General features: G+C 42.7%; 1 pseudogene; it reads right to left on the bottom strand.

Annotated features, from left to right (window-relative positions):
- Positions 1 to 3,525: 3,525 nt before the first annotated feature.
- Positions 3,526 to 5,977, bottom strand: LOC117078545 (annotated as a pseudogene).
- Between the last annotated feature and the right edge of the window lie 16,569 nt (positions 5,978 to 22,546).

Here is a 22,546-nt window from a genome sequence, read left to right as displayed (position 1 = left end):
TCATCTAGGTTTGAAGCCCCGTATGCATTAGGTATTTGTCCTAATGCTCTCCCTCCCCTTGCCCCCCACCCTTCAACAGGCCCTGGTGTGTGATGTTCCCCTCCCTGTGTCCATGTGTTCTCATTGATGAACTATCTTTTCGATGGCAGTCATTTCATCCGTTGGCCTCATCATTCCTGAATTATGACAATAAAACCTATTTTTAAAACAGGGTGCTAAAGTTGATAATGACTGAGATGGTGGTGGGTGAAACATTGTGACAGTGTAGGGGAACATCGCAATAGGGTTGCAAGATGTAAGTGACAGTAATAGCAGCATTAACTAACAGAGTATAATGGTTAACAGCCTGGGAAAGAGCAGGATAATTATGATAATTAATAGCAATGAATCTCATAATCATAAGACATTGCTTCACAGAACACTTTTGCACATATTATCTAATTTGTTTCTCACAAGATACGCTTTTAGATAATATTATTGTTCTGTCTGATTATAGAATGGAATAGGCCTTCTAGTACGTTCACAAAACGAGAAATAAAATTGGAGATCACCTGATCCAGTGTTCTCATAATACAATTGAGGGAACTGAGGCCTCGCAAGTGGAAGGGAGACTGGCTTTGTCTGACCCCCTCCCTCCTGGCTGTGTTCACAGATGTTCTCTGCTGATTAAGCACAACCTGATTTAGGAGCCATCTCTGAGCCTGGCAGGAGGTAGGGTAGAGCTCCAGCAGCTGGTGGTTTTGAGATCAGCCGCTCAGGCTTCTTTCCCCCTGAAGTCTGGCTAACTAACATCCCTCGGTTACTACCCAAGGTCCACCACCTCTGGCTTGGGCCAGGGCTAAGCCAAGACCCCAGGTTGTGTCCTTTCACCTCTGCTCACAACACCTTAAAACAACCAACAACAGCACCTCTCATAGTCCCGTGACAGTGACTGGGAAGGACCTGGCCCTCCTACAGGGTAATTGCCTTTATGTCCTTGGGATGCCAGGCTAGTCTGGCATTGGGGACTCAGGCAGGAGATCCAGGTCACATGTGGTTTCATGGCAGTGGCTTGGTTACAGGTCATTTCCATTCCATTCGTCAGTTCAGAGTGGAACTAGACACAACACTAGGGATACAGACGCCTGAATTACTGGTCCAGATGCCTCAAGTTGCCTGAAAATGAAATTTGCCTTAGAGCCTAATGGTAGGTAGAATTTGCAGCCTAAGGAGTTGGAGATAAAATTTAGAGTCCTCTGGGGCAGGGAGCTGGCAATGCTGCTGGAGACATTTCCCTCTCTTATTTCATAAGCATGCACATTTTAAGAAAGAACCACTGGGAGCTGGGGCATTTGAGGTACAACTGATGGATCTGACTCTCTGTTCAGAATCCAAGAATTTCCATTTGAGACAAAATTTAAGCAAAGCTCAGTGGCAAAAGAAAGTGGTCAGTGCAGTCAAAGAGATAGAAACAGCAAAAAATAAAAAGCACTTGAATTGTCTCAGCTAGTTTCTGCGTTATTAACTATAGCCAGGACCAGTTCAGATTCCTGTCTATGCCACCACCAGTAATAAAATCTGACTGCTTCCTCTGGATCACCACTTTCACCAGCAAAACATCATGTTGTATGTGTGCTGAGTACAGGGCCCAGAGCTGGTGTGACAGTGCTGGCTGGTGGGAACTCCAATCTGAGGGGTGGCTGTGGGTGGCCAGCAGGGTAGGGACCAGGGAGGCAGGAGCATGGTGGCCAATGGCTGGGTCACCAACTGGCTCAAACAGGATCTGGGTGAGCTGTGGGCATAAAAAGCTATCAGGTCAGTTAACAACAGAAGGAAGCTGCGTTTTCTGATTTACAAAGTAATCCTGAACCAGGGAACTGGAAAAGGCAGAAATGAAGGCTGGGGGTCTGAGACAGTACCAGGAAAAGTTCCAGATTCCCCTGAGAGGAGCTCACAGCCCTGTGGCCTTGGATCTGGGATAGCTCAGGTTTTGAAAAATTAAATTAAATTGTAAATCAAATGTCGTCGTAGCTGCACCTACAGAATGGTCTTTTTAGGCTTTCAGGGACCAGATCTCTCAGGGAAGCCCAATGCCACTTCCATCCTTAGTTTCCCAGAAGGCTAATGTCCGTGACAGGTGGCAGTGCTGTGTCATTGGGCACAGGGGATATATTTGAGTCTCAGTGATATTCTTTGAATTTTTCCTTCAGGATCCTGCCTCCCACCTCCTGGGATAAGAGCAAAGGGTAGGATTATAGAAAAATATATAGCAGTATGAATAATTGGAATGAGCCACCCACGATTACAAATCTCTAGAGGCGGCCGGGCGCGGTGGCTCAAGCCTGTAATCCCAGCACTTTGGGAGGCCCAGACGGGCGGATCACGAGGTCAGGAGATCGAGACCATCCTGGCTAACACAGTGAAACCCCGTCTCTACTGAAAAATACAAAAAATTAGCCGGGCGAGGTGGTGGGCGCCTGTAGTCCCAGCTACTCGGGAGGCTGAGGCAGGAGAATGGCGTAAACCCGGGAGGCGGAGCTTGCAGTGAGCTGAGATCCGGCCACTGCACTCCAGCCCAGGCGACAGAGCAGAGCAAGACTCCGTCTCAAAAAAAAAAAACAAAAAAACAAATCTCTAGAGGCAACCACTCTCCTTCTTCATCTGCGAAATGAATATAATTCTTACAAAGGATTGAGGGAGAAGCTATTTTAACATTTTGGCATATTCCTTTTTTTTTCTTTTGAGACAGGCGACAGGCATATTCCTTTTTTTTTTTTTTTTTTCTTGAGACAGAGTCTTGCTCTGTTGTCCAGGCTGGAGTGCAGTGGCATGATCTCTGTTCACTGCAACCTCTGCCTCCCAGGTTCAAGTGATTCTCCTGCCTCAGCCTACGGAGTAGCTAGGATTCCAGGTGGGACTCACCATCTGGGACGTGCAGAGTGCTGGAGGGTAAGCAGCCGAGAGGCGAGATCTACACAGAACTGCTTTCTGCTTAAATCTGTTTAAGCCCCATTTAATTTGGAGTCCCCTGGACTCATAGTTAATCCCTAACAGAGGGCTAAATTCCCAGAGAGAGGAAAGCTAGGACTTTGCTCATAACTGAAATTGCCCGGGAAGCCCCAGTAGAGGTGGTTAATTTTTGCCCTCTGCCTCATAAGATGGACCAATCAGGACCTCAGCCAATGTGATTGACCTGAATGACAGACACTATTGCTTTTCCGAGGTGGCTGGAGTTTTCCATCTTCTAAAATCGACACCCTTGTCCAATCACTTCGAGGTAGTTTCTTGAGTATTCTCTTAAGGATCAGAGACCAAAGCACTGTATAAAACTGTAGTGTTCCCGTTAGGTACCATCTAAGGAGGGTAAACAGGAGAAAGTTCACCTTTCAAACGTTAATCTGATGCTGAAAACAGCAGTTGACTTCTCATTTACACAGGCAAAACACTTTAAACTATTTTAGTAACTGTTTTATGTAAGAAAAAAAGAAATAGGATTTTGATGGTTAATGCTATATTTTAAACACATTTATCTCCATAGCTACTATCTTAAGAAATAATACTTTTGCATTTGTGTCTGCTTTTCTTCTTGAATTTAGTTGTCCTCTAACCAAACTGACGGGCAGGGAGTTGGACTAGAAAGGGCGTCTCTATAGTAGGCGTATCTCTGTGGCTGGGGTTGAGGGACTGATTGTTCAAGAAAATATCCCTTTGTTCTGAGTCAGAAGAGGAGGACGAGAAGGAGGAACACCAGGAATCCCAGAAACCTCTTCACTCCCGGGGACATGGAAATGGTCGGAAATGGATGGGCGTGCTATCTATAGAGATCGGCATTCTGGATGTACGCTTGGATTTCCTGGGCCCTTTTATTCCACATAAATTACTGTAGTTATTGGGGATGTAAAGCTGCAGCCTGTCCTTGGGAGAATATTCTCTTTCTGTAACAATATTCAGGATATTGTCAGAGTGGGACTTTCTACTTCTCCTGTAGAAATGGTGATGAGATCTGGATCCCCTCTCTTCAGAATGGTACACCCAGGTCTTGTCACTCACTGGACACTGCCTGATCTTGATGTTGCAGTTTCCATTGTCAATGACATCATCTGACCTTCTGTGGTCTGGATTGAGACTTGGATTGTCTGAGTACTGGCAGATGTACTAGTTTTTCATCAGGCATGATTTTTTTTTTTCTAGACAAAATTCTGAACTTAGACTCTTTAAGGACTCTGCACTTCCATGCAGCAGAGTTCAATGTTTCCATACTGCTAATTTTCTCACAATCTTCTGCCTCCGTTTTTTTCAGAGTTTGCAGAGAATATAAGGATGACCTCAGCTTGCTTCATCCATCCCCTGAAGCTACTGTGATGTTGGACAAAGCTAAAGAATCCATAGAATCCTGAGCACGTTGCTCTGGTTTCAAATCTGACAAAAACCCCAGGATTTTCATACCCCTGTGTTTGATCGTTAGCCTACCCTGAAGCCCCATGGTCCAGATCCAATTTCTGGAGCCTTCTACTGTTTGCAGGGCCTGGGTGGTTGCCATGAGCAGAAACACTGTTCATCTTGTGCCCAGTCCATATCAGGTCAGTAATTTTTACTTGCAAGGTTCTGGTTGTTTTGCTTTAGCTTGTTCTTATTTTCTTTCTTTCTTTCTTTCTTTCTTTCTTTCTTTCTTTCTTTTTTTCTCTTTCTTTCTTTCTCTCTCTCTTTCTTTCCTTCCTTCCTTCCTTTCTTCCTTCTCTCTTTTTCTCTCTTTCTTTCTTTTTTTCTTTCTTTCTTTCTTTTTTCTTTTCTTTTCTTTTCTTTTTGACATAGTCATGCTCTGTTGCCCAGGCTGGAGTGCAGTGGTGTGATCTCAGTTCACTGCAAGCTCCGCCTCCCAGGTTCAAGCAATTCTCCTGACTCAGCCTCCCTTGTAGCTGGGACTACAGGTGCCCATCACCAAGCCTGGCTAATTTTTGTATTTTTAGTAGAGATGGGGTTTCACCATATTAGCCAGGCTGGTCTCCAGCTTCTGACCTTGTGACTTGCCCGCCTTGCCCTCCCAAAATGCTGGGATTACAGGCATGAGCCACCATGCCCAGCCCAAGGCTGCATATTTTTGAGTAATAAATCTGACTTTAGGAAAGAAGAGATATCCAACAAAAAGGATTTATGCTAGGCATGAGAAAAGCACGCTTCTGCAGCACGCCAGCACTTCCCATCATAGGTCATCTGCACATGGTCGACACTAATATGTTCCCACAGATTTCACAGCACTCTGCGTAGACAGGCTCAAAACAGCCACAGCAGAATGGGTGGCCATCCTTCATAACATACGTTGTCCTCTGGGGACCATTTTGCGCTCAAGGCAGCAGAAGTGTTTCATGTGCCAATGGTGACTCTCAGTTTCTGTGCAAACATCAACAAAATTATCTCAGCACATGCTGAGCTTCAGGGTTTGAGCAATTCAGCATGGTGCCTGCCACAGTGAATTTTTTCATCCTGATAAAAATAGACGAGGTTGACCAGCAGCTCTTTACACGTTAAACAGACAAAACAGAATGAGTACCAGCACACTCCAGGGCCCACTCAAGAGGCAAACACTGCAGTTTTATCTCCGTTGATCTTCAGCCCACATTGCTCACACGTAGCATGCATTACTGCTCTAGACAAAAGTTTAATCATGCCTCTTCCAAGTGCTTCTTTCTGCTGCTAAGCACTGAACACTTGGAATTCTTTATTCTCATCTTCATTCAAAGACTGATGGTACTATATCTCATTATCATGTGGTGGCAACTGGTATACAAGCCCTTTAATCAGATGTTTCTTTCCAGGGATGTTAATATAGGGACATTTTCCGCGGATAAGCAAGCAAAATAGAGCTGGTTCTGCTCTGGTCTAAGGCCCAGGGGACCCTGAAGTACTCCTCCAGTGCATAGCCAGAATCATTATCTGATATGGAACTTCTCTGATACCTAAAGGCAAATTTGCTCATTTTGGGCTCCATCTCCAAAGGCATGATAATAAAGTCAAAAAGCCAGTTTTTGACATCAAACAATGGCTGCTCTGTCAGCCTGCTCCATTCCCAGGAGTCTTAGTGAGTGAAGCTGCTGAAATGCCCTCACCTCTTCATCTTCAACTCTTTTTCCTGGAAGCAGTGGGCTGGCATAGAAAATTCACTGGGTTCCAGAGTCAGAGAGAACTGGGTTCAAATCCCAGTTCTGGTACTTACTAGTTGAGTGAGGTTGGGCAAGTTCTGTAACTCTCAGCACCTCAACTTCCATAGCTATAAAATGGGTATCATATTAATAATAGGGATGTAGTAAGGATTAGATAAGAGAAACAATGTGAAGCATAGGGCCTGGTATATACTCTCTGTTTAACAAATAATAGTTCTTTCCTATTCTCTTTTTCTGTTAAATCAGAATTGAACTAGGTTTGGTGTTGCCATCTCTGATAGGCACTAGGATCACCATTCTCATATTTGAGTATGGCTTGGGGAAGACCACATTTTTTCCATGCCTTTGTACATGTTGTTCCTCAGTCTAGAGTCGTGATTCTTAAACTTTACAATTCATCAGAATCACCTGTAAGATTTGCTAGAACTCATATTTCTGGAACCCACATCTAGAATTTCTGACTGTATGTCTGGGGAAGGGCCTGAGAATTTGCATTTCTAACAGGTTCTTAATTGATGCTGGTGCTGTTGATCTGGAAACACATTTTGAGAATCACTGGCCTAAAACAACATATCACATTTTCTATCCTCTGGCCGACTCTTACTCATCCTTCGAGTCTCAGCTTTGATTTTATTTCCACCAGAAAGTCTTTCTTAAACCTGAAGTCCAAATTAGGTATTCGGTCTCTGTGCCTTCAAAGCTCCCTGGACTTGCTCACTCATAGGATATATCACAGTGCTTTGTAATTGTCTCGCTACTTGTCTGTGTCTCTTACTAGACACTATGTACTTTGGAAAAGGGATCATGTCTGCCCTATTCGTGGCTGTATCTCCAGCACCTTGCTCTGTGCCTTGCACATAGTGGGTGCTCAATAAATGAATGTTGAATGAATAATTGAGTCAAACTGTGGGTAGCTGGAACCAGAGAGCTTAGAGACTCATGAAGGTGGGGCAGATAAAAGGAGTAAGTTCTGAGTTTCACCATGTTGGCCAGGCTGGTCTCAAACTCCTGACCTCTGGTGATCTGCCCGCCTCGGCCTCCCAAAGTGTTGGGATTACAGGCGTGAGCCAAAATACAAAAATTAGCCGGGCATAGTGGCAGGTGCCTGTAGTCCCGGTTATTCGGGAGGCTGAGGCAAGAGAATCGTTTGAACCTGGGAGGCGGAGGTTGCAATGAGCTGAGATCGCGTCACTGCACTCCAGCCTGGGCAACAAGACTGAGACGCCATCTCAAAAAAAAAAGGAGTAAGTTCTATCAGTGGCTAGTGGTCAGGCAAGTCTAGCAATTCAGTGCCAGGGACATCAGCAGAAAGTATCAGAAACTATAGGTGTAGGGCCTGGACTTCAGAAGCTGAGTTCAGCCTCTGGAAGGACTTGGGTCATGAAGAACAGGGCAGAAACCAGTGTCATAGAAACTGAGCAGGGACTTGATACTCAATATCTGATTAAGGTGCTTGATCCAAAAAACCCCAAGAATTTAAAACATTACTGGTCCCATTCTTGTTTGATGGCCCAACATATGGTCTATCTTCGTGACTATTTCATGTGCACTTAAAATATTTCTTCTTTTGTTAAGTGATGTGTTCTATAAATGTTAGCTAGGTCAAGTTGGTCAATAGTGTTGTTCAAATCTTTGACATCCTCACTGATTTTCTGACTACTTATTTTACCAACTATTGGGTAAAAAGTGTTTATATCTCCAAATATAATTATGGATTTGTCTTTCTCCTTCAGTTTAGTCAATTTTGCTACATGTATTTTGAAATTATATTATTCAGTGCAGACACATCAATGATTGTTACTTCTTTTTTATTAATTGTTTACTTCATCATAATGAAATGTTTTTCTTCATCCTTTTATAAGGTTCTGAAGTCTACTCTGATATTTAGAAAGCCACTCTAGCTTTCTTTTTCTTTCTTTCTTTTTTTTTGAGATGGAGTCTCACTCAGTGATCATTCTATTTCTTTCCTTTGTATGTTATGTTTTTTCTCTGCCTACTTTTAATATTTTCTTCTTCTCATTTCCCTCCAGCTATTTGATTGTGATATGCTTTGTGTGTGTGTGTGTGTGTGTGTGTGTGTATTTATCTTGCATGAAGGTTTGTTGGGATTCTTGAAGCTACAAGTTTGTAGTTTCTATTATATTTGGAAAATTTGAGCAATATTTTTGTTTAATATTATTTCTTCTACTCCCCCACTTCTGCATCTTGTAATCTCATTATACCACTTTATATTGCCCTACAGGTCACTGAAACTCTGTTCAGTTTTTTCAATCTCTTTTCTCTCTGTGCTTTAGTTTGGATAGTTTCTATTACTATGTCTCCAAGTTCATTGATCTTTTCTTCTGCACTGCCTAAATTGTTGTTTAACCCTTTCAGTAAATTATTTATTTCAAACATTATATTTTTCATCTCTAGGATTTCCATTTGGCTCTTATCTATATCTCCCATTTCTCTCTGTTTTTGCTTTTTTTTTTTTTTTTTGCTGATTTTATCACCTCTGTCATTTCTGAGTTTGTTTTTAACTGACTGATTTTTCTTCTAGTCATGGATCACTTCTTAAAATTAAAAAAACTTCTTTGTATGTCTTGTAATTGTATTTTAGAGACAGAGTCTTGCTATGTTGCCCAGGCTAGATTAGAACTCCTGGCTCAAGCAACCTTCCAGCTTCAGCCTCCTAAGTAGCTGGGACTGCAGGTGCACACAACCATTCTTGTCCACTCTGGTGATTTTTGATTGGATGGTGGACATTTCAACATTTGTTGAATGCTAAATTTTGCTTTTTTCTGTTTAAGTACGTTAGACTTTGTTCTGGCAGACAGTTAATTTATTAGAAGATCAGTTTGATCTGTCTGAAGCTTGTTTTTCACTTTTGTTATTTTAGGTCTAGAGTATCCTTTACTCTGGGACTAGGGTAGTCCTACAAGCAAGGTGTAGCCCTTCTGGGGTCTTTACTGAATGCCCCAGGTGCTTAATACAGTTTCTTCTTTCTGGTTGATTAAACTCAAATGTCTCCTAGGTCTGGATGAACTCTGGGAATTTTTCAGCTTGCAACTACTGGTAATAACTTCCCAGGATTTTTGTGAGGATTAAATTAAATAATGCATATGAAGAGTATTGCAGGGGATTATGATTGGAAAGAGATACACAAGGGGCTTCTGGGGTGCTGGCAATATATTTTTTCATCTGGGTGGTGGTTACTTGTGTGTTCACTTTGTAACTATTTGTTAAACTGAATTATTTTTATGTGTATGTTATATATCACAATAAAAATTAAAAGAAAACAAAGAATATAACATACTGCTGGCATATAGTAGATGCTCAATAAATGTAGCCAGCCTGATGACATGAGATAAGAGATGTAAAATAGCTGGCACAGAATCCAGCACACAGGGCTGGGGGAGAATCCTGGATAATTTCCTGTAAGTAAGCTTTTAATGGAAGTATAACCTAATAAAGAGAAATAAAGCATAAGCACATAGCTCCATATATTTTGCTAAAACAAAACACACCCAAGTAACCAGTAACCAGGTCAAGAAATAGAACTTAATTGGTTCTTATTGTTAATGTAAAACAATATGGGATGGGATTTTCCTGATGTCTCATAATGTTGGTTAAATCCTCAAAGCTGATAAGAATTCCTCTTTATTTCTAAAGAATGATTTTAGGTATCCCCTCAAGGTTGTCTAAAACATAGCAGAACTGGTCCTGTGACTATCAGCCTCTGTCATCCTCCTTCAGCCTCATAGAAGCCTAAGAGTTCTAAGGGAGCAAGAAGCACAGAAGCCTAGGAGTTCTAAGCAAGCAATCTTACAGATTGCAGATTGCTTACCTAGAAGCAGGGAAGGAGATGTGCTCTAGTGATGGGCTGAGAAGGAATCACAGCCCCTGTGTTTCCATGGAGCCAGGGCTAAAAACTAAAAGAGTTCTTGGGAAGCCTGATGTGCAGGCTTTGAAGTTTATGGGGTTGCAGAGGTGTTGGAGGTTGAGTGGTGGGGTGTTGGAGGTAGTTAATAGTAACATAGAGGTCGATGTTTGCTTCCTACCTAGAAAATCATCAAGGCAGGAGGAAGGCTAGAGAAGACATGATGGCATGGTAGGGAGTGAGAGCCACAGTTTGGTGGGGCAAAGTTATATGAATTTCCTGGCAGAGTGAACTCTGCAATAGGCAGTGAGATTTGAGCTGCCTTGATGGAGTTCCCTCCCAGAGGGCATCCATCTTCTTCAATTTTTTTTTTTTTTTTTGAGACAGTCTTGCTCTGTCATCCAAGCTGGAGTGCAGTGGCACCATCTCGGCTCACTGCAAATTCTGCCTCCTGGGTTCAAGCAATTCTCGTGCCTCAGCTTTCCGAGTAGCTGGGACTACAGGCGTGCCACCATGCCCAGCTAATTTTTGTATTTTTAGTAGAGACGGGGTTTCACCATGTTGACCAGGATGATTTCGATCTCTTGACCTCATGATCCACCCACCTCAGCCTCCTAAGGTGCTGGGATTACAGGCGTGAGCCACACAAGCCCAGCTGATCTTCTTCAGTGTTGATCCTCTAGCCACAGATCAGGCCTGAGGTGAGGGGGATTGGATGTGAGTTTCTTTGTTTATATCAGAGTAGAATTTTAAAAACATCCCCAAATGAGGCTATTCATACAATCACAAGAGCCTGAAAAACTTTAAGATATTCCTGAGGTGTCCAGGGCCTTAAAAAGAGATCCAGCTAGCCAAGCACGGTGGCTCACACCTGTAATCCCAGCACTGGGAGGCCGAGGCGGGCGGATCACAAGGTCAAGAGATCGAAACCATCCTGGTCAACATGGTGAAATCCCGTCTCTACTAAAAATACAAAAATTAGCTGGTTGTGGTGGTGCGCCTGTAGTTCCAGCTACTCAGGAGGCTGAGGCACGAGAATTGCTTGAACCTGGGAGACGAAGGTTGCAGTGAGCCAAGACTGTGCCACTGCACTCCAGCCTGGTGACAGAGCAAGATTCTGTCTCAAAAAGAAAATTAAAAAAAGGGATCCAGTAAGGCATGTTAAAGGACAATAGGAGAAAAATTAAGCCATTTCCTGTTTGTATTTGTACCTCTTGAGTGCAGTCCGCTCTGTGTGTGTGTGTGTGTGTGTGTGTGTGCACCTAATCCTTCTGCTGGGCTATGACCACGTGTAGAGAATTTATCCTCCATTATAAGGTACAATTTTCTAGGATTAGAATTCACCAAATCCCATCTGTCTTCTGTCAACAGTGCTAGATAAATATAGGCAGATCTTTCTCTCTTCCCCTGCCCCCTTGCACTCCCCGCCCTGCCAGATGGAGTTTCGCTCTTGTCACCCAGGCAGGAGGGCAGTGGCTCGATCTCAGCTCACTGCAAGCTCTGCCTCCTGGGTTCAAGTGATTCTCCTGCTTCAGCCTCCCAAGTAGCTGGGATTATAGGTGCCTGCCACCACCCCCAGCTAATTTTTGTATTTTTAGTAGAGATGGGGTTTCTCCATGTTGGCCAGGCTGGTTTTGAACTCCTGACCTCAAGTGATCCACCCACCTCGGCCTCCCAAATTGCTGGGATTACAGGCGTGAGCCACTGCGACCAGCCTCTGCTCTTTCATTATTACTCGCTGAAGTATTCTGTATTTGAAGTTTTCCTTGATGATTCTCAGACTTTACCCTGTTTTAAAATCTACTGCTTCCCCCACTCCCACCAGATACATTTTAAATTCATGCTTTCCATTAAAGGAGGTATCTTGGGCCCGTTCCTGGGAATTAATGAAGCAATCTTATTTATCAGCAACACACATATAGATTAGTTTACCTAATGGCAATTTGATATTTTGTATTTACCTCAGAATTTGTAAAATAGAATAAAAAGGTCGGGCACTGTGGCTCACGCCTGTAATCCCAGCACTTTGGGAGGCTGAGGCAGGCAGATCACCTGAGGTCAAGAGTTCAAGACCAGCCTGGGCAACATGGTGAAACCTTTGTTTCTACTAAAAAATACAAAAATTAGCCGGGCGTGGTGGCAGCACCTGTAATCCCCAACTACTTGGGAGGCTGAGGCAGGAGAATCGCTTGAACCCAAGGGGCAGAGGTTGCAGTGAGCCAAGATGGTTCCACTGCACTCCAGCCTGGGTGACAGATCGAAACTCCGTCTCAAAAAAAGAATTTAAAAAAAAAATCATTGAAACTACATATTGTATTCAAATATAAAATGTTTTAAACCTATTACAAAACATGTCTCTGGTTACGCTTGGTGAGGCTGCCCCTTACCCTTCAGTCCCCTCTGTTCTGGGGAAGGAGGGCTTCGGTCACAGCAGTCGCCTGGAGGTAGCAGACCCACCTGCTTTAGCACCTTTCTGCCCTGTCCAGCTCCCAGGAGTGAGCTTTCAAGACTACGTGTTGTATCAGTTTTGAATTCTCTTTTCCAACCCTGGACAGATGACCCTGCTCTGGGTCTTGCTCCGTCCCTTCAGCAGCAGGTATCTGCCCTTTTAGAGGAGGGGAGTGGGTGATGGCTAGAAGAGATGGGAGGGGCCAGGGGTCTGGCAGAAACCGATAGGAAAAGAGGGAGGATTTGTGATAAGAGTGTCAAGGAGATAAAACAGGTATAGAGAAATGGTTTGCAGAGAGAGCCAAGAAGGGTGCATAAAGGTTTCATTTGAAAATGGTATTTATAGGCCAGGCGCAGTGGCTCACGCCTGCAATGCCAGCACGTTAGGAGTCTGAGGCAGGTGGATCACCTGAGGTTGGGAGTTCGAGACCTGCCTGACTAACATGGAGAAACTCCGTCTCTGCTAAAAATACAAAAAATTAGCTGGGAGTGGTGGCACATGCCTGTAATCCCAGCTACTCAGGAGGCTGAGGCAGGAGAATCGCCTGAACCAGGGAGGCGGAGGTTGCAAAGCGCCAAGATCACGCCATTGCACTCCAGCCTGGGCAACAAGAGTGAAACTCCGTCTCAAAAAAAAAAAAAAGATAGTGTTTATAAACAAAAATACTGGTATTTAGGTACTTTAAAATAGTCCAGTGTTAAAAATTTGTATTGCAATCACAATTATTAATCTTCCTGGGAAGATGTCTTTGGGTGGCCAGTAATAGAGCATTTTATTTTGTTTACTACAACCTTTGGTCTCAAAGGTTTAAGTCTTCTGACTTTTCCTCCAACTTTTGGGGTTTGCCATATTTGGATCCTGCAATTTCACGATAAAGTGGAAAGAGTTTTTGAAGGTTCTAGAGTAAGACAGACCAGAGTTGTCTGTCTGCTATTATTAATTGTAACTTTGGGCCCATTATATAACTCTCTGAGCCTTAATTTTCTCATTTGCAGTTATCTACCTCAGATAGAAAATATTAAGCAATTAAATGCAAATACAGAATAGGATATTTAAATCACTCAATGCAGTGTCTGGCACATAACAAGTGCTCAAGAAATGGTTATCAAACTTATTGGTATTGTTATATAAAGTATTCCATCATGTTAAAATATCTGCTTGGTTAATTATGTTCTGTTGCTGGAGTTTTTGGTGTTTCTAAGGTTTTGCTTGTCTAAACTATTCAGAACAATCTTAGTATAGAAACTTTGGCTTAGAATGCAAGCTTTCTTAGTGCTCCATTCCTAGAGGTGAAATTAGTAGGCCAAAGGTGTAAGCAGCTTTCTAGCCAGCCAGTTGGTGCTGATAAAAATCAGACCAATTTCTGGCCAAGCGCAGTGGCTCATGCCTGTAATCCCAGCACTTTGGGAGGCTGAGGCAGGCGGATCACTTGAGGTCAGGAGTTTGAGACCAGCCTGACCAACATGGGGGAAACCCTGTCTCTACTAAAAATACAAAAATTAGTCAGGCATGGTGACACATGCCTGTAGTCCCAGGTACTTGGGAGGATGAGGCAGGAGAATCGCTTGAACCTGAGAAGCAGAGATTGCACTAAGCCAAGATCGTGTCACTGCACTCCAGCCTGGGCAACAGAGTGAGTGAGATTCTGTCTCCCCCCCCCAAAAAAAAGATGAATTTAAAATGCAAATATAATATCTAGGTGTATTTATTTCCAAAGTCTGATCAATAATGATACCTTTAAAATATTTATATTTGTGTATCTTTGATTGTTAGTGAGGCAAAGCATTTTTCCTCTGGATGACTTGTCAAGCATTTTTCCTAATGATATCAGGCATCTCTAAATATCGCTTATCTGGAGGCTGGTGATAGCTGTTCTTTTATATGAGGTTCAAATCTTCATACTTTTTTTTTTTTTTTGAGACTGAGTTCGACCTTGTCGCCCAGGCTGGAGTGCAATAGCACGATCTTGGCTCACTACAACCTCTGCCTCCTGGGTTCAAGCCTGCTTTAGCCTCCTGAGCAGCTGGGATTACAGGCGCCTGCCACCACGCCCGGCTAATTTTGTATTTTTAGTAGAGACGGGGTTTCTCCATGCTGGTTAAGCTGGTCTTGAACTCCTGACCTCAGGTGATCCGCCCACCTCGGCCTCCCAAAGTGCTGGAATTACAGGCGTGAGCCAACACACCCAGCCAGTTATTCTTTTGTTAAAATTTACCATGGAGTTTTAGTTTTGTGAAATAGCTTATGGTATTTTCATTGTTATCCATTGCAATCTGTATCTATACTTCAGGCAAATGTTCATATTATTTTTATTTATATTTATGTATTTATTTTTTTGAGATGGAGTCTAGCTCTGTCGCCCAGGCTGGAGTGCAGTGTCGCAATCTCGGCTCACTGCAAGTTCCGCCTCCCTGGTTCGCGCCATTCTCCTGTCTCAGCCTCCTGAGTAGCTGGGACTACAGGTGCCCACCACCACGCCTGGCTAATTTTTTAGTATTTTTAGTAGAGACGGGGTTTCACTGTGGTCTCGATCTCCTGACCTCATGATCCACCCACCTCGGCCTCCCAAAGTGCTGGGATTACAGGCGTACAGGCGTGAGCCACCGCACCTGGCCTATTTTTATTTATTTATCTGGATGTTTTAAGTTTTTCTATAGTGAATGCATGGGAACAATACACTGTTAAAAATAAGAAAAATATGACATAAATGATCCGTAATGGTAATACAATGAAATATAATAGGACAACGTGATTGTAATTTCATGACTAAGGGTTGATTAAAATATGTGGAGAAGTGTGGGTCATTATCTCACTGGTTTCTGTACATGGATTCCCAAGCTCTCTTGTTTGTTGAGACTGGAACATTTAACTCTTTTTAGTCATAACTCTGAAAGAACCACATCAAGACTTGCATAACCAGGAATAGTGTTGGCCTAAGACAGATAGTTTGTTTGGATTTGCTAATTACATGACTATGTCACTTTAATAATTTTTTTTCTTTTATTCTGTTGTCTTGACTAACAACAATGGCCATATTGTCAGTGGTATTTGAAGTAAAAGGGATGATTAGAGGGGTCTTGGTCTGATTTCTGCTTTTAATTGAAATGAGTTGACTTTGCATTGGGACATGATAGAGTAATAGGTACTGGATTTATCCTCCACTTTAGCAGTTAGAACTCTGGATAAAATAGAGAGCAACAGTTTTTGGAATTTGGATGGCAGGCAGTACAGACTGTGATGCGTGGGAGAAGGGAAACAAATGAGGTGAGTTCTACAATTGACCCAATATATCGCCTGGATGGAAATCCCAGAACCCAGTGTAGGAAGAGAGAACACAAGCAGAACCCAGCAATCTGTCTGAGTTAAAAACATAAATCAGAGCTTGTTCCAATGCAGCTGGAACTTGTGGGGCAGAGTACAGTAGAGGAGGGAGCTGCATAAAGAGAGAAGTCTGGATATTTACAGAGAGACCTCTATAGGTCTTTGGTTGAATGATCTGCAGAGTAACTTAACTGCCACGAGAAAAAAAATACAACACTAATTGATGAAATTCAGCAAAATCCAGCACTCAACAATGTAAAATCAACAATATCAAGCATCCAATAAAAAATTACCAGATATGCAAAGAACCTGGAAAATATGATCTATAGCCAAGAGAAAAATCAATCAATAGAAACAGACCCAGAAATGACAGAGATGAAGAATTAGAGAACAAACATGTTAAAAAAACTTTTATAAATATGCTCTATATGTTGAATAAGGTAAAGGAAAACATGAGAGACAAATAGAATATCCAAAATGAATTCAAATGGAACGTCCAGAGATGAAAAATATAATATATAAGATAAAAAATATAGTAGATGAGACTACCAGTAGATTAGACACTGCAGAAGAAAAAAAATCCCAGTGAACCTGAAGATGTAACAATAGAAACTGTTTAAAATTAGGCACACAGAGAAAAATTACTGAAAATAAATGAACAGAATAGCATGGCCTGTGGTACAATATAAGCAGTCATTGTAACTGAAATTCTAGAAGAGAAGAGAGTTGAAGGGGAAAAACCCAGAAAAAAAATTTGAAGAAATAATGACGTAAGTATTTTCTAACTTTGATGACAGCTGTAAAGTCATGCACAATGAGTCCCAAACAGAATATACATAAAGAAAACCATGCTATGGCCCATTATAATAAAATTGCTAAAAACAAGTGATAAAAAGAAAAATGTAAAAGCAACCAGAGAAAAAAAGGGCACATGCTGTCCAGAGGAATAAAAATAAGATTGAGAATAAATTTCTCATCAGGAGCTATGCAAAGTAATATCTATACAAGGACTTATTAATTGCCTATTGAACATTCAGTTTAATAGGATATAAGTAATAGTTCTTCCTAAATTAAAACAATGATTGTTTTCTTTTTTATTTGTGGTCTTCCTTTTTAAAAATTCAGCTAGAGATTTAAAATTTTGTTAATATTTTATAAAAATAAATTGTCTATAGTTTTTAAGATTAAAAATTAAAATTAATAAAAATTAAGATTTCTATAGTTTTAAATTATTTTTATTTGTCTTTGCTTAGTTTATTCTGGATTTTTAATTTTAATTTTTAAATATAGTTATAAACTTGGCTTATTAAGCTTGGCTTTTTTGTCTCCTTTCTTCCTTTCTCTCTCTCTCTCTCTTTCTTTCTTTCCTTCCTTCCTTCTTTCTTTTTTCCTTCCTTCCTTCCTTCCTTCCTTCCTTCCTTCCTTCCTTCTCTTTCTTTCTCTCTCTCCCTCCCTCTCCCTCCCTCTCTCCCTCCCTCTCTCCCTCCCTCTCTCCCTCTCTCTCTCCCTCCCTCTCTCCCTCCCTCTCCCTCCCTCTCTCCCTCTCTCTCTCCCTCTCCTTCCTTCCTTCCTTCCTTCCTTCCTTCCTTCCTTCCTTCCCTCCTTCCCTTTCTCTCTCTTTCTATTTTTTTTGAAATAGGGTCTCACTGTGTCACCCAGGCTGGAGTGCAGTGGTGCAATCATGGCTCACTACAGCCTCTAACTCCTGGGCTCAAGCAATCATCTCACCTCAGCACCCCAAACAGCTGGGACTACAGGCATGTGCCACCATGCCTGACTGCTTTTTTGTCTTTTTGTAGATACAACATTTTGCCATGTTGCCCAGGCCGGTCTCAAACTCCTGGGCTCAAGCTATCTGTCCATCTTGGCCTCCCAAAGTGCTAAGATTACAGGTGCGAGGCACAGCTCCCAGCCTGACTTTTCTATTTCTTTTTCCAAAGTCAACGTAAGCATTCATGGCCTTACCTTTGTTTTCTCATACTGCATTCATTTATCCATGTAATTATTTCAGCAAGTATTTGTTGGGCATCTACCTTATGTCAGGTACTGTGGCAAGTACTCTTGTTTCAAATATTTATGCATGACAATGTATCAACTAAGTCATGATACAAACCATATTATTGCCAGTCTGTTGTGACTAGAAACATTTTGAAAGCATTATTTGGTCTATATAGGTACTTAACACATCAAAGAAACACAGAGCAGACCCAAGAACTCAGCAAGCGTAGATTGTGGGAATGTAGCGTTGCTGCTGCTGCTGGCTCTCCTTCATGCTTTAACAAACTCTGAGGGCCCATTGTCACATTAGGGAAGATCTGATCCCAACTTCCAAAAACTCACTCAAACTTGCTTAAGTGAAGAGACAGAAAACACAAAACATAAAGGTGTTTCACAGAACACAGGGGCTAGAGAGAGTCTCATGAAGCACCAGAAATGGGTGTTAGAAGGCCACCAGAAACCAAGCTGTCTCTTCCTCCTTCACCTCTCTTTGTGAGGCTCCCTAGTCTTCTATTTTTCTTCTTTCTGAGATTGTGTATCATTTCTTTCCCTGTGTTTTTTTGTGTCCTCAGCCTCCCATACACCCTCTTAAGTACCTATAAAGCCTGACTTGAATGGCTATGTCAAATTTCAAATTTCCAGGAGAGACAATCTGATTGGCCCAGCTTGGTCAGGTGTCTATCGTTGGATCAATTAATTGCAGCCAAGAAAGTCAAAAATAACATGTCTGTGGAAACGACCTCTGTAGGAAAGGGCAGTTCTAAGATGAACCCCCAAAGCAGTCTCCTACAACCGTGTATTGTTGATGTTCACTGTGAGGACTCCCACGAATAGACGGATCATCACAAAATTCATTAGTTAATTCATAGCTATCTAACTCTAAGAAATAATTTGAGGCAGCTATATATTTTTTTTAAGAGCAGGAGTAGGAGTTTAATAAAATAAAGTAGGAAAGAAAGATGCACTTGGAAGAGACCCCAGTGGCCACATGAAGGTCAAGTGCAGTGTTTAACCTTGATCCTAGGGCTTTATACGTTGGCTCCTTTCCCATGATTCTTCCCTTAGGGTGGGCTGCCCACATGCACAGTGCCCTCCTTACCCTTGGGAGGTGGGCAACCACAGTGTGTTTAGGAAATTGTGTGCATGCTCATCTGAGGCTTCCTTTCCTTTTCCTGTGGAGTGCCTCTGAAAGTCATACTCTGCCATTTTGTCAATGCACATGCCCGGGAAGGTGCTTCTCCCTGGCTTCTGCATTCAGTTAACATGTTAGTGCAACAGGTGTGGACCATCAGAAAATGGCCTCTTCCTGGGGCCAGCTGCCAATGTATCACTTTTAGAGAGACAATGTGATCCTTGCTGAACCAGCACCTGACATTCCTAGTGGGTGGGGGCAGAGCCCTCTCCTGCCCCGCTCATGACTGTCTAACTACCGCTAACACCTCTCCCACCTCAAGAGCCCAAGACTCCAAATCTTTCGGGGAAAATGAATGAAGGTCAGTCTTCTGTAATTGCTTCCCACTGACAATGGGGCACTGGTGGTTCTGTGGGTCTTCGCCTCTTGCTAGCTGTCAGTGCAGGAGGGTGACTCTGTGACTTAGTGAAACTAGTATCTAGACATGTCCAAGGGAAACAAGCAGGTGTCACCTCCTTCCTGTCCCACTGATGGGCGGTCTAGGGGTCCCCTGTAGAATGGTGCCTTTGGACTATTGAGAGGATGATATCCCTTACTGAAAATCTTCTGGAGCTTGATGGCCTGAAGGTGAGAGGAGAGACAAATTGGGTCATTAGAATTAGAAGAATGTTCAATCAAGATAAGGGGGTGAGGACAGCTTCAAAAATTCTGAAGCTGCTGACATGCCCAGGTAACTGGTGGCTATAGTCACGCTTGCTAAGACTTGGGTGCATGGGGCTGAGGCAGCGAAATCTTAAAAGTAGGAAGCATATTCAGGTGCAGACTTTAATATACTATGCCTGGAAAATAAATTTATTATGAAAATGCTTTAATATCACTTCTTGGCCTTTTGGCTAAGATCAAATGCAAAATAATTGAATAGCTTATAAACCCAACTAATGGAGAGCCTGAGACTGGAGAATCACTTGAGGTCAGGAATTCAAGCCCAGCCTGGGCAACACAGGGAGACTCTATCCTAGCTACTCAGGAGGCTGAGGTGGGAGGATCACTTGAGCGCAGGATTTCAAGGCTGTAGTGAGCTATGAGTGGCACAGCCTCGGTAACAGTGAGATCTTGTCTCTAAAAATAAATAAATGAAAATTTAATACATTTTAACATAAAATTATTAACATTTTCACACATTATAGTAGTTTGAATTACTGTCTTAAGTGAAAAAAAAATTTCATTTCTAATGTTTCCAGGTAAGTGCAGAGATTTTTTTTAGATGGAGCCTTGCTCTGTCACCCAGGCTGGAGTTCAGTGGCACAATCTCACTGTGAGCTCCGCCTCCTGGGTTCACACCATTCTCCTGCCTCAGCCTCCTGAGTAGCTGGGACTATAGGCGCCCGCCACCACCCCCGGCTGATTTTTTGTATTTTTAGTAGAGATGGGATTTCACCGTGTTAGCTAGGATGGTCTCGATTTCCTGACCTCGTGATTTGCCCACCTCAGCCTCCCAAAGTGCTGGGATTACAGGCGTGAGCCAGTGCAGAGATTTTTAAAAGTGACTATGTTGTTCATTTCTTTTGACCTACACAGTCTGAATTTTAGCCAAAACTACATTAGTAGAAAATGTTGTTATCGAACCAAACTGGGGTCTGCTTGCTCAACATAGTAAGGCCAAAACAGCCACACTGAGGTTTGCAGTGGGAGAAAAGAAGGAGTTTATTTGCAGGGTGCCAGGCAAGGAGAAGTGAGTAGCTCATGCTCCAGACCCAACCTCCCAGATGGCTTATAGGTAAAGGTTAAAGGCAGGGAGGCGGAGGTTACAGGCACATTCATAAATCAGTACATGGAGGCTATACGTTGGCTTGGCCTGAAAGAGAAGGCTATCTTGAAGCCTGGGCTTGCAGGTCACAGGTCAATTGAAAGATTTCCTGATTTGTGATTGGTTAACGTATTAGTCTGTTCTTGTACTGCTATAAAGAAATACCTGATACTGGGTAATTTATAAGAAAAGAGGTTTCATCGGCTCATGGTTCCATGCATGGGCTGTACAGGAGGCATGGTTAGGGAGGCCTCAGGAAATTTACAGTCATGGTGGAAGGTGAAAGGGAAGCAGGCACATCTTTTTTTTTTTCGAGATGGAATTTCACTCTCGCCCAGGCTGGAGTGCAATGGTGCAATCTCAGCTCACCACAATCTCCACCTCCCAGGTTCAAGTGATTCTCCTGCCTCAGCCTCCCAAGTAGCTGGGATTACAGGCATGCGCCACTGTGCCCAGCTAATTTTTGGATTTTTAGTAGAGACGGGGTTTCTCCATATTGGTCAGGCTGGTCTTGAACTCCTGACCTCAGGTGATCCAACCGCCTCAGCCTCCCAAAGTGCTGGGATTACCGGCGTGAGCCACTGCACCTGGCCTCAAGCAGGCACATCTTACATGGCCAAAGCAGGAGCCAGAGAGGGAGCGGGGAAGTGCTACACACTTCTACATGAGATATCATGACAACCCACTCACTCACTATCACAAGAACAGCACCAAGGGGATGATGCTAACCCATTCATGAGAACTCTGCCCCCATGATCTAACCACCTCCTACCAGGCCCCACCTCCAACACCAGGGATTACAATTCCACCTGAGATTTGGCGGAGATGCAGATCCAAACCATATACATTAAGGAGGTGCTAAAAATTTGGCATCAGCAGAAAAGACCGTTAGCACTGGCTTGTGGCTGTGACCTCTGCCAGGACCCTGAGGAAGAAATTTAGAACAAAGAAGGGGTGTTGGAGTTCAGTCCTCATTTCCCCCTTGTCTGAGGTTCACATGCCAGTGGATCCCTTTGGTGGGGGTCCAGATTTCTGAAAAAAACTCAGGGACATATGTTAAGATGTTTCTGTTGGAAACCAAGCATTCTCGCAATTCCTTGGTTATTGTTTTAAGCTACTGTTTCCTTTTCGCTTATCAATTTGCTCATTTACTTTTCAGGGTTAGCTAGGTGCCTGGAATTTCCCTTGAAGAAACTCAAGATTTTTTTTCATCTCCATGCTTGAGGGGCCCACAGTCCGCTACGAGGGGTCCCTCCTCCATTTCAATGTCATAAAACAAGACTTGGTACATCCATTTGAATTTAACCAACAGAGGGAGCCAGTTTTAGAAGTTTAAAATATTTTGGTCAATGTAATGTTTTAGTTAACGAATTGTTGAAATTTCATAAGGAAATGAAACTCAGTTGACTGGCTTTTACCAGGTGTTTCTATTTGAGTGTAGATAATTGTACCTCATGGCATGGGTGCTAACATTTTATGTTAAGTATCTTCTTGTACTGGTAAATGAGGAGGGGAAGTGAAATATGGAACAAATCGTTACTCTGGACAGGAAGCAATAGAAAGGCAAATCAGCGTTGTTCTCGACTTGGTCCTTTGCATTGTTGTCATATTTCTACTGGAAATGCTTCACAGCAATGCCCTTTTAGATCATTATTTAGATGTTCAGTAAATATGTGGCCTGATATAGCTCATGCCCCAGCTGAGACTGAATGTTTCTGTTCCCCTGGGGAGAGACCGTGTACCTTGGGTTAATTTGCATATGAATTCAAGTGACTAGGAAAGTGAGAGAGCTGCTGATTGTGAAGCCAAACTTCCTACCTTTGGGGGAGAGGAGTTAATA

This window comes from Trachypithecus francoisi, unplaced genomic scaffold (assembly GCF_009764315.1).
Source record: "Trachypithecus francoisi isolate TF-2019V2 unplaced genomic scaffold, Tfra_2.0 Lachesis_group0, whole genome shotgun sequence".
In the NCBI taxonomy this organism is placed as follows: Eukaryota; Metazoa; Chordata; class Mammalia; order Primates; family Cercopithecidae; genus Trachypithecus; species Trachypithecus francoisi.
This window is presented reverse-complemented; position numbering and strand designations above follow the sequence as displayed.